At 50.8% G+C, this 10,531-nt stretch overlaps 1 protein-coding gene across 1 annotated transcript in view; it reads right to left on the bottom strand.

Annotated features, from left to right (window-relative positions):
* The window catches only part of MAP2K5 (mitogen-activated protein kinase kinase 5), a 933,658-nt gene that overhangs the window by 787,972 nt on the left and 135,155 nt on the right, over nt 1-10,531 (bottom strand). The gene's annotated exons all lie outside the window — the stretch shown is intronic.

Raw genomic sequence — 10,531 nt, 5'->3', positions numbered from 1 at the left:
CGCCGTCGAGGCAAGAGCCGTCGCCGGAAATAAATGAGGACAGACCCAAGTTCACAGACAGCCGGGCCCAGTCGATCCAGCCGGGCGAAAAACTCCTTGGGTGGGTGGCGGGGTGAGCACCTGTCTCTGCACCCGCCCCTCCCTTCCTCCTTCCTTTTAGGCGAGGGAAATGGGGTTCCTTCTTGACCCTCTATCGGAAATTGCTGGAGCCTGGGAACCACATCAAACTCCACCGCCGCTACCCCTCAAACGAGACATTTCGAAACCCCACAAATATTGGGAAAGAAACAAACGTTGCTTGTTGTTTTTAGAAAGACAGACACACACACACACACACCCATGGTGGATCCTGAGGCTAAACACTGCCCTGGCTGGGGTTTCAGGGGTGGTTTACTGTGAAACGAACAAACACATCCCAAAAACGTCACACGCGTGACTGGGGAGAGCGTGTGACAGCCTTCCCAGAAGAAAGTATTTTCTCTGCGTTTGTCCGTTTTTCCTTCACATTCACTCACTGTCTCTCTTTTTAAAAGGACTTAGTTCTTTTTTTTTTTTTTTTGGAGGGCGGATATGTTTGTTTTGTTTGTAAATCCTTGTGCATATGTTATGGTATATAGTCAACCACAACAGCAACAACACTATTAGGAAAACGGCAATTGCTTCCACCGGGGGCGGGAGAAAAGGAGGCGGCTTTAATTAGAGCAGCGGGCAATTGTATTTACACGTTAGAGGAGCTACCCAGCGAATCCGGAGCCAAAGCGCCCGGCTCGCTCCCGCTTTAGACGGCCAGGATCAAGGCTGGTTTAAATACACTCGCTGCCTTTCTTAGCCTGAGCAGTAATCCGGCCCCAACATGGTGCCAGATGTATTTAACAAAAAAGAAAAAGAGCAAACAAACCCACAACCAACTCTGGGTTTCCCTGCTGCCAAACAGAAACGGGGGTTGAAAAATTAGGAAAAGATCCAGGAGCTTCCAAACAACCAGAAAACGGGGGGAGTTGGGGTGGGGGAAGCCAGTCCAAGTTGCTTTTATTGCCCCCCCCTCCCTGTATGGGTCTCTAATTTCTAAATAGGGTTGATGGAACAGACTTGAAAGTAGTTGCGCATCGTTGGAAAGTCTCCCTCCCCCTCCTCCCCCGTTTTCTAATGTCTTTACAGGAGATTAGGAGCAAGGAAGATTACTTAACCGTGCCACTTAAAGACTCCACCGGCACGTTAAAAGAAAATAAAAAAGAAGGAAGTGGGGGGAAGCGGAGCAGCAGAAGGGGACCCTGAGCCAAGGGAAGGAGCTTACCCAAACAGGATCGCCCCGGATTAAGTAAGAGGCTTTCGTGGTAATTACACAGAATAGTCCAGACGCTGGTGCCTCGCTCAAATGTGAATACAAACTTCCTGCCCCCCCCCATATCTCACATCTCCGTCTTCCCCCGCCAAAAAATAAAAATGAACATGCAAACAAACAGACTCCAACCACCAGAAGACAGATTGTTTAAAACATAACAAGAAAAGGGGAAACGCGAAATAAACAAATGCGCCTTCACGTGAAAATTAATTACATTTTCAAAGGACATCAATACGCAAAGCAAGACCTCTCGCTGGGCCTGATTATTTTTTTTTAATTGTATTTGCCCTTTTTTAAAGCGGAGGTTTCTGGAAAAAGTGGCTGATCTCCGGCAGCGGCCGCGAAAAGAAAACCAAACCCGAAATCAGGAAGGAAATATTGATATTAGATTTAAAAACGAATATGCACAGAGAATACAAAAATCTAACAAGCAGGAAATCAGAGGAACCAACAAACAGACGCAAGGCAGGCAGGCGAGGCTCCCCAAACAAACCTGCAAAATTAGAAGAATCTGGGGAGGAGAGATTATTATTTATTTATTTTTGCAGGGGCAGGTGGAGAATAGCCGAGGCCAAGCTGTCTTTGCAAAAGCAACCGTTGCGAGTGCCAAGCCAAGCGGTCTCTGGTACTATCCCCCCCCCCAAATAAAAAAACAACAACCAAGCTTCGGTTAAGGCAGACGCGGAGAGGGGAGAGGGACTTACCGTCGGCAAACAGGCGGTTTCCTCTGCCCCAAATCCTGGACGGGCTAGGAGCCTCCGGCCGCGGCGCGGAGTTTCATTGGGGCTGCTGCTCCAGGCGGGCGCCTGCCCTCTGCCTCCGTCCGTAGGTTTGGAGATGCGAGCAGGAGGCTGACCACATGGCTAAGCTTCACGGGAAGAGAGAGAGGGGGGGAAGAAGGAAGAGGAAAAAAAAGAGGAAGGAAGGAAGGAAAGGAAGGAGGGAGGGAGGGAAGGAGCGAGGGAAGGAGGAGAGAGAGAGAGAGAGAGAGAGAGAGAGAGAGAGAGAGGAGAAAGGAGGATCCTGATCCTTAGTTGAAGACGTTGTACATTGATCCAGTGACAGCTAAAATAATAGGAAGGCAACTCCCACTTAGCAGCACCAACATATTTACCCGAAGTGCCGTCGGGACTCTGGCGCGTGTCAATCATCCCGCGGCGCCAGTCAATCAAAACGCAGACGGGGCTTCTTTAAGGAAAAACAGATTGCCGGCTTTGGGGGGGCGCGGTGGGGAAGGGGGCGTTGCGGGGGGAGGAGGAGGAAATTCGGTGCGAAGCAGCCGCCGCCGCGGGCGCCGAGAAGGTAAGCGCGCGGACTTGTTCCTCCCCCCCTTTTTTTTGCACACCTTTCCCCGGTCAGGTATCTTCCGAGGAGGGCTGGGGAGCGAAAGGGAGGCTTGGAGAGGTCACCCCCCCTTCAAGGGCGCACGCCAGGAAGAACCGTTTCAGCTCCCCTCCTCGCGACTGTTGCCTGCTCAGCGCCAACTGGGGCTCCTCGGTTTCCCTGCTCTGTGTACCCCCCCCAGCCCCCAGGGCGGCTGGTTTCCTTAAAGAGGCGTGGGGGCAGGGGGCCTGAGGTGTGGTGATATTAAAGGGGCAGCGGGCGATGTTTCGCTACGGAGTGGAAGGCGATCTTCATTCCACCTCCTCACCGACCACCTGGACTTCGGTAGCGGCGCTGAACCACTTAGTTTCGCGGAACGCGGGACGACCCCACCAGGAGCTGTTAATATAGAATTTCGGGGGTGGATGGGGAGGCTACAGGATGTTCGGGGCACAGAGTGCAAAGGAAGGTATTTCTGGGCTGAGAGGCTGCTAAAACGCTGGAGCTTTTACCACCTGTCTAGGCGCCTCAGGTCTCTGCCCCGCAACCCTAACCAAACTGTGCAGAAAGACCAGAGTCCCGCAGGCGAATTTCTCCCCCCCCCTCTCTGCCTCTCTCCCGCTTTTCTTTTCCCTCTTCTGGCGTCCCACTTTTATTTCCTTCACCACAACTGAAAACCAGAAATGGGAAGCGGGTGGGTGGAATCTGAGCAACCCTTCCCCGCTCCCAAAATAACAGTTCCGCTCCCGGACGCCGGGAACGATACGAACTGAAGCATAAGGGTTGCTGAGGGTCTGGGCACGAAAAATCTACAACCAGAGAGAGAGGACAGATCGTATCTCCCCCTCAGGCAAAGGCGTTGATTTAACAGGCAATCTTCTGGCGGGGGCGGGGCGGAGGGGGGAGAGATACAACGAAAAAGATGCCCAATTAACTATTCATAAGCCGATCAATAGACAGCAGGGCGGGCGCGGGGGGGGCATTGGAACCCCGGTGAGTTCTTAGCTTTGCAGGAATTGTCGGGCAAAACCCGTCCTCCCTTCTGAAGATGGGACACATGTCTCGTGTCCCCCCACCCCACCCCGCGCCGTCTCATGACACAGTATCGTGGCCACCGTCAACAGGAGGCGATGAGTCCAAAACTGCCGGGAAGGAGGAGGAGGCTGGTGCCTAAACTGTACAGCTTGATCAATATTTATAGCCTCATTGGCTCTGTTTGCAGGGAGGACATTTAAATAAGGAAGTGGAAATGCGCCTGTCTCGACATACCTAATGGAGAGCCTGCTGTTTAACGGGGAAAGTTGAGGCGTCTTGGAGTGCCCGGGACCGGCTCAGATAATTTACCCCTATAAAATGATCCCTAAATAGTGCATGTTAGCGTGACACAGGTACAATTATTTACATACCTGTTTTGGACACAGACTGTCTCTCTGGATGATGAGTGATGGATAGGTTAAATTGATTAAAATATTTCCGAGGAACATTTTGCGGCATAAAAGTGCAGCTAAATATTTATTTCAGATTTTCATATACATAAATGAAGTGGAGGAAACAGCGGAAGGGGGTTTTCTAGTTCCTTTCATTAAAAAAAAAAAATCCTCCCCAAAACAAATAAATCCGGTAGATAAAATGACGATTTCCCCTCGTAGTTTGTTTAGCACATCCCTTATAAACTACCCGTCCCAATCACAAACTTCGATTGTTGGACGAGTCAAATGGGACTTCTGGTGCCCAGGGCTGGGGTCTGAAGATGCCTCAGTGGTCAATTTCCACCGGAACCCACCGTAGGAAGGGGTTTAAACGTGGGATATAGACTCAATTTCAGACCAAGATTGGCTTTCCCGATCGCGAAAGGGATGGAGGGAAAGAGGCGTGTGAGTTTTTTGTGTGTTTTTTAAATCCAGCATGCAGGGAAAGATTTCGAAATTAGAAAATATTTTTATTTTATTATTAGTCTTGGATTTAATTTCTTCCCAAATGTATTTCTGTCGGGGGCTCCCGCCTTTTTTTTGTCTTCCATCTCTTCCCGCTTCCTTCTTACGGAAACCTGACCCGGTGTATTCCCCCCCAACCAAATAAATGTTAAAAATGAAAATTAAGCCGCCGCCGCCGCTTCCAATCTCCCCTCGCTCCTCTTTCCTGGAGCGCCCATTCCTCAGGCTGTTTCTAAAAGCATCGTGGCATTAAGTGCTCTTAATGGACGCGTTAATTAAACTGTAATTAATCATACTGTCCGGCCCCAAATTTGAGCAATTACACTAATCAAACAGAAGTTAATAACGGCCCAGGCTGGCGGCCTCAGGCACTTTGAGGGGAGCGGGCGCTCCCCTCCGCCAGGAAAACAGCTTTCGCCCTTCGCCCCGGCATATGGGCTCCATCTTCCAGCGCGCATTGTTATGAAAATGCCCGCGCCTACTTGAGAGTTGATGTATCAGGAAGCGGAGTTTGTCCTTGAAAAGCAGATTTGGGGGCATAAATCTCTGGCGAGGAATATGCGGTGGCGGAGGAGAGGGGGGGCGCCGGGGGTAGACTTGCGAGAAAAGTCTGGTGTGGTGTTGTTGGGGGGTTGGGGGGGGAGGAAGACCAGAATGCATTACATTTGTGAGTGGGGAGAGAGAGAAAGAGCGGGGGGCGGTAATTCGAGAGAGTTTTGGCTTGGAGTTTTGAGACTTCTTTTTCGCAGCGAAAAGGTGGAGGATATGGAGAGCGCGGAGAAGGAGTTGTGGGCAAAGAAAAAAGACTTTTTAATTGGTGCTCCGGATTTAAGGAGCACAGCCACATACAAACACACAAACACACTCTCCCCTTTCCCAAGTCCAGCATCCCTCCTGGCTGCCTCCGCTAGACAAAAGGTGAGCTGGAAAATCCTGGCAGAGGCCCTCTTGGTAACCCTAACCTCGACTCACCCTCGATGCGGCTCCCGTTTCCAAGCGCGGGTGGCTCGCCATAATTACAATGCGAGTCGGTAATTATTCCTCGCCTTTTAATTATTTAAAGCGCACACACTGAATTCTGCATTGTGACCAATAAATGTTGCAGCCCTGGATGGTCAGAGCTGAGGACGCCCCCCTCCACTACATCTCTGCCCCCACCCCCACTCCCGGCATTTGTCTTTAATTAGACTTTGCCCTGGCGATGGGAGAGGCGTCCTTGAGCTTTTGGTGCCCCTGCAAGACTCCCCCCCCCTCGCCTAACCCCCCACCCCCTGCAAAAAGCAACAACAAATGCGTAGTTAAATATTTATTAGCCGTTATTACTGCGCCAACCGAGGCGCCCGGCTGCAAACCGAGGCCCGCCCGCCCTGGCGAGGAAGTTAAAAAGATGGAACCTTTTCATAAGATCCAGCCGGAGAGGCTGGCAGGGGCGCGCAGGCCGCCCCCCGCGGAGACAGGCGCTTTATGCATTATTTTAATATGGGTTAAAGAGAGAGGGAGAGGGAGAGAAAAAGTGAGGTTTTCAGTATTAATTTGGTGGCATATTTATTTGGTTTTGAAAGAAGGGAGGTGTTTCCTTCGGGGTTTTTTTAATATATATTTTTATTAGAATAATTCACAGTTCGTGATAGTTTAATGAGCTTCCTTTATGTTGAAACTCTATGTTTTGTTTTGTTACAAAACCGAGCAAATAAACAAACGTGGGACGCGGAGGTTAAATGTAATTTTAAATACTTACAAAACGCCGTATTTAATCCGATCTCTCTTCCCTCCCCCTCCCTCCTCCCCCTCTCCCTCTCTCTTCGCCCCCCTCCCGCCCCGCCGCCCTTCGCCCCAGGGCTCTTAACCTCTGCAGCGCGGTTGATATTAGACCCGTCTGTTAGCCCAGAGTGTCAATTGCAAAAGCAACCCCGAAGGGGGGTGGTGAACTGGGAAGGGGAGGGCGCAGAGGGAGGTAAAGTTTGCCACACCGAGGGAAGTTGCTTCCCGACAGACGACTGAGTCATCAGGGGACCCCGAAGTGTTTTTGGCGGGGGGGGGGGCTCAATTTAAAATAGTGGCAGATCGTTTGCTCCGGCGTCATCCCGGGGCGGCCCCTCCTCTTCCAAAAGTCAAGAAGGCAGTCTAACCTCAGGAACGAATTTGGGAGAATGGAGCATTGAGCTCTGGACTCGTTTCTAACCAGAAACCTTGTCCTACAAATAGCTAACCGAGATGGACCCCGCCGCAGTCCCCAAAGTTGGCTGATTTTAACAACCCTGATTGCTTTGCGCTGGGAGGAAACGAGTCTTGCTTAAGAGGTCGTCGGTACAAGTCTAGCCCTGTCCAGAAGGATGAGTCTCTTAACCACCCAGGAAGTTTGGGGAAAGCGGGAAATGCTATTTGTTAATTTACCTGGGTATGTCCCAAAGGCCTGAGACGGCCAAGACCATGTTATTACAAATAACTACGAGTAGAGGCTTTGACGCGCTTTCAGGAGTGAAATCTCAGGAATGCAAACTTCAGGCCTTAGCTTGTAAATGGGCAAGACCGCATTGTCTCGCCCACCCTAGTTCTGGTGATTTAATGTGAAAAGCGGGGGGCGTTATTTGGACTGTGGGCCGCTCAAGACACTTACTCCGAGAGAGCTGCGATTGGAATCGAAAGTGACCGGTTCCAAAGTCGCAGAGGCGAATCGGCCTTCGCCTCCTGTCGCGATCGGTTTAAAAGGAAGAACTCGTCGGGAGTCGCCTAGCGCTGCGCTGTCCCAGGTGCTGAACTGACCCTTAGCCGGAGGCCCGCACTTGCGGTTGCTGCAGGTATTCGACCCGCACCAGTGGTTTCAGCACCTGAGACAGCGCCATTGTGAAAGGAGGCGCTGCCCGAGTAACAGAGTTCGGGGGAATTGTGAGACGAAGGACTCTATACCACATGCCCCCACCCTGTAAGAACATTAGCAGGGAGCAGCACCCCTCTCTAACTTCTCCCTCCCCCCACCTTTCCAAGAGAGCATAAAAGCAACAAGCAAGGCTAGCAGCTGCCTTTTGAGGTCTCTCATAATCCTCCCCCTTACATGGGAATTTGGAGGGACTGAAGTTTCGGCGCAGCAGGATATCCATTCTGCTGCCCAACAGCTCCGACAAAACATTCCCCGCTCATTGTTAGGGTGGCTGCGCACTTAGAAGCATGCTTGTATTTCTCTCCGAGATACTATACCACAGCCAGAAATAATATTATTTCCAGTGCTGTTTCGGGATTAAGGGGAGGGAGGGGAGCAAGCGGTGGGGTGGGAGCGAGTGAAGTGGGAACATTGATTAAGGAGCCATGGGGCGGCCGTTCAAAATCTTCCTTTTGACCTCTCGTGTCGCTCTGGAGGTCTCAGATCTTTATCGGGGGGAAGCCAACGACGACAACCGACCTTTTTTTAACTTTAACAGCCAGTGCCTAGTTTATAACTAACCCCCACCTGCCTTCTCCCAGTGCAAACAGGAAGGGGAGGGCCCTCCTCAGGAAGGTATCCGCTCCCCCTTTTCCTTTCATTGCTTCTCTTAAGCTCCTTGCGATCCCATATCTTTTAACAGTTGAATTAACTGCAGTTTTTTGTCAGTTAATTAGGTTTAATTTACATAATTAGTACAGTATAAAGAGTATTGGGGATAATCAGGAGGTACGTCTCGCTTACTGTGTAAACACGGATTTGGAATTAAAAATCAAATGTAATTAAGGCATGTGTGCGCACGTGCGTGTGTGTTGGGTTTAATTGTAACAATTTTTAATTAAAACTCAATGATCACCCAATGCAAGGGGTTTTGGGGGGATATACACGGGTTGTTGTTTTTCTGAGGGAGTGTGGGTTAAGGAGATGGCTGAGTGTCTCCACTTTTGTCCCTTGTTTTGAAATATGAGCGGGAGCTGGCCCTCCAAGCAGGGGTTGCTGGAGAGGTTCTGGGTGCAGCACTTTGAAAGACCAAGAGGGTCTATATTGGAGAAGAATCTGCAGGCACACTCCTGGCCCCTTAGGCTGTTTACAAGCAAGCTTGTGTTCAAGGAAAACACTATTTTACGACATGTCCAATGGACCCAAGGAACTAACTGCCACAAGATAAGCATTGTGTGTTTGCTGCCCTGAGCTCCGTTGGGAGGAAGGGTGGGATATAACTTAAACAAACCAACAAACAGACAAATTCAGAGGGAAAAACAAGAACCTCTCTAACCATGTATCCAGCCCTGCACCCGCCATTCAATCTCTGCCATATCTATAGCCACCCATTCACCCACACTACAAGAACACACCGCAGAGCCTGAGCCCTGTCAAACAGAGGGGGCATGTGGCGGCAGAGATGGGAACCTCGAAGTACTGGAGAGCTAGGGTGGGTCCTCCTTGGCCCACCCCCTTCATTTCCTGACCTTGATGGCTTCTGGCCACTTATTATTATTATTATTATTATTATTATTATTATTATTATTATTATTCCACCCTATACCCGCAGGTCTCAGGGCGGTTCACAGAGTAAAACCGCAGCGTGTACTTGAATGACCGATTTCCTTCCGCATTCCATATATCGAACACAGGAAATGGGTTTATATTGAGTCTAAGCTCCGTATTCTATGGCTCTCCAGAGTTTCAGGCAAGGAATCTCTTCCTGCTCTACCTAGAGATGCCAGGATTGTACCTGGGTTCTTCTGCGTGCAAAGCAGACGCTCCCCCCCGCCCGGCCCACTTGGATTGCCAAACAGAACCCCCACCCCTTGTTCCTCGCTTTATACTCCTCTCCTCTTCCTGCCCCCAAGGGGTAATGAGAAAGCTGTTTGTGCAGGAGGAGAATGGGTGGCGATGGGGGTTCTTCTTTAAAATGGGACAGCTGGAGGAACGGGGGGAAAGTGTTATCATGCCAGTCGCTAGTGAGGAAAGGGGGGATGGCTTGTCCCAACCTCTGCTGTGAGCAAATCAAAGGTGCAAGTGTTACTTGGGAAAAAATTCTCTGGAAGGCTTGGGGTGGGAGTTTCTAAAGTTTTGTTTTAAAAGGGAGGCCTCACAGCAACCCCTTCGGCGGTTCATGCGTTAATCCAGCACTTCCTCTTCCGCTCTGCTGTTAATCCGTGTATTTCAGCCAAAACAAGGTGCCAGTGAAGCGGCGAGGGAAGGCCCACCCTTGTAGGATGCTTTTGATTCCGATGACCTAAAGTCTCGTGACCAAAGACAGTCGGCAGGAAAGTTGGCCCCGTGAGCTGATCTTGGAATATTTCGGCTGGGTAATGGGCGCACAAGCAGATCAGTGTCGATTCGGAGGCAAGTCCCAGCGCCTTCAATGGGACTTACTCCCTGTTTCCTGCTTTTATTTTACTCGTTATCTTTGCACCCTGCCTTTCCACCCAACCGTGCTCAGGGCGGCTAGCAGAAAACCTGGGTAGGCTTGCAGTTGTGCAGACCCATGTTACTCCAGACTTTCTGTCCAGTCTGTTGGAAATTCCTGAACTGAGTAGGGAACTCGGGCGGGGGTGAGACCGTCACACTTGGCACTGGTGGGCTTGGGTGGCTCACCTTTTAGGTCCCCCACCCAGCCTCCGTCTGCCTCCCGATCCTTTGCCTCCTTGTCACGTCCCTCGAAAGTCCTTTCCTCGCCACTCCGGCTTAAAACTCAGAGGCCCGTGTCATCTCTTTATAAATATCTCTCTAAGAGGAGGCCGCCAAGGCCCTTCCTTCCCCGCTCTCGTTCCTGGAGGGGCTCGCAGGCGGGAGATTGCCCCATAAATCACCGCGGTCTAATTCAGTGGAAGTTTAATAAACGCCTCCTATTGGAAACGAATGTCCCCCATTTAACAGTTGTATCAGCACCATATAAAACCATGACCCCAATAAATTTCATTTTAGCGGCAGATCAATCCCAGCCCTCTCGCTATCGATCCGCGCGGGGGCCTCGCTCCGCCGCAGCAGCCCGCCTGCCGGTGCCAT

Source organism: Podarcis filfolensis (assembly GCF_964270895.1).
Source record: "Podarcis filfolensis genome assembly, chromosome: 14".
NCBI lineage: Eukaryota > Metazoa > Chordata > Lepidosauria > Squamata > Lacertidae > Podarcis > Podarcis filfolensis.
Note: the sequence above shows the minus strand (reverse complement) of the source record. Positions and strands in the feature narration are given on the sequence as shown.